Genomic DNA, 2,500 nt, shown 5'->3' on the forward strand with positions numbered 1-2,500 from the left:
ACACACACATGCACACACTTCCTCTCTCACTCTCACACTCTTCCTCACTCTCACACACACACAATTCCTCTCTCGCTCACACACACTCTTCCTCTCTCGCTCACACACACTCTTCCTCTCTCGCACACACACACACACTCTTCCTCTCTCTCACACACACACACACTTCCTCTCTCACACACACACACTTCCTCTCTCACACACACACACACACACTTCCTCTCTCACACACACACACACACACTTCCTCTCTCGCTCACACACACACACACTCTTCCTCTCTCGCTCACACACACATACACACTCTTCCTCTCTCGCTCACACACACATACACACTCTTCCTCTCTCGCTCACACACACATACACACTCTTCCTCTCTCGCTCACACACACATACACACTCTTCCTCTCTCGCTCACACACACACACACTCTTCCTCTCTCGCGCGCACACACACACACACTTCCTCTCTCGCTCACACACACAAACACACACTCTTCCTCTCTCGCTCACACACACACACACGCACACACACACACACACACAACTCTTCCTCTCTCACGCAGGCACACACACACACACTCTTCCTCTCGCTCACACACACACACACACACACACACACACACACACACACAATCTTTCTCTCTCGCTCAAGCACACACACACACAATCTTCCTCTCTCGCTCACGCACGCACACACACACACACTCTTCCACTCTCACTCACACACACACACACACAATCTTCCTCTCTCGCTCACGCACACACACACACACACATACTCTTCCTCTCTCGCTCACACACACACACACACACACACGACTCTTCCTTTCTCGCGCGCACACACACACACACAAGTCTTCCTCTCTCGCGCACACACACACACACTCTTCCTCTCTCGCTCACACACACAAACACACACTCTTCCTCTATCGCTCACACACACACACACACACACACACACACGACTCTTCCTCTCTCGCTCACGCGCACACACACACACACACAATCTTCCTCTCTCGCTCATGCACACACACACACACACGACTCTTCCTCTCTCGCGCGCACACACACACACACACTCTTCCTCTCTCGCGCGCACACACACACACACACACTCTTCCTCTCTCGCGCGCGCACACACACACACACTCTTCCTCTCTCGCGCGCGCACACACACACACACACACACACTCTTCCTCTCTCGCTCACACACACACACACACACTTCCTCTCTCGCTCACACACACACACTCTTCCTCTCTCGCTCACACACACACACACACTCTTCCTCTCTCGCTCACACACACACACTCTTCCTCTCTCGCTCACACACACACACACACTCTTCCTCTCTCGCTCACACACACACACACACACTCTTCCTCTCTCGCTCACACACACACACACACTCTTCCTCTCTCGCTCACGCACACACACACACTCTTCCTCTCTCGCTCACGCACACACACACACACACACTCTTCCTCGCTCGCGCGCGCGCACACACACTCTTCCTCTCTCGCTCACACACACACACACTCTTCCTCTCTCGCGCGCACACACACACACACTCTTCCTCTCTCGCGCACACACACACACACTCTTCCTCTCTCGCGCGCACACACACACACACTCTTCCTCTCTCGCGCACACACACACACTCTTCCTCTCTCGCGCACACACACACACAAACACTTCCTCTCTCGCTCACACACACAAACACACACTCTTCCTCTCTCGCTCACACACATACACACACACACACACACACACAACTCTTCCTCTCTCACGCACGCACACACACACACACACTCTTCCTCTCTCTCGCTCTCACACACACACACACACACACAATCTTTCTCTCTCGCTCACACACACACACGACTCTTCCTTTCTCGCGCACACACACACACAACTCTTCCTCTCTTGCTCACACACACACACACTCTTCCTCTCTTGCTCACACACACACACACTCTTCCTCTCTCGCGCACACACACACACACTCTTCCTCTCTCGCTCACACACACAAACACACACTCTTCCTCTCTCGCTCACACACACACACGCACACACACACAACTCTTCCTTTCTCGCGCACACACACACACACACACACACACACACACACACACACACACACACAATCTTTCTCTCTCGCTCACGCACACACACACACAATCTTCCTCTCTCGCTCACGCACACACACACACACACACACGACTCTTCCTCTCTCGCTCACGCACACACAATCTTCCTCTCTCGCTCACGCACACACACACACACGACTCTTCCTCTCTCGCTCACGCACACACACACACACTCTTCCTCTCTCGCGCGCACACACACACACACACTTCCTCTCTCGCTCACACACACAAACACACACTCTTCCTCTCTCGCTCACACACATACACACACACGCACACACACACAACTCTTCCTCTCTCACGCACGCACACACACACACACACTCTTCCTCTCTCTCGCTCTCACAC

The 2,500-nt window shown here is 53.4% G+C and overlaps 1 protein-coding gene across 7 annotated transcripts in view; it reads right to left on the bottom strand.

Moving 5' to 3' along the window:
• LOC125460360 (ERC protein 2) overlaps nt 1-2,500 on the bottom strand; it is a 1,111,380-nt gene that overhangs the window by 216,811 nt on the left and 892,069 nt on the right. The gene's annotated exons all lie outside the window — the stretch shown is intronic.

The sequence above is a fragment of the Stegostoma tigrinum genome, chromosome 11 (genome assembly GCF_030684315.1).
Source record: "Stegostoma tigrinum isolate sSteTig4 chromosome 11, sSteTig4.hap1, whole genome shotgun sequence".
NCBI classification, from domain to species: domain Eukaryota; kingdom Metazoa; phylum Chordata; class Chondrichthyes; order Orectolobiformes; family Stegostomatidae; genus Stegostoma; species Stegostoma tigrinum.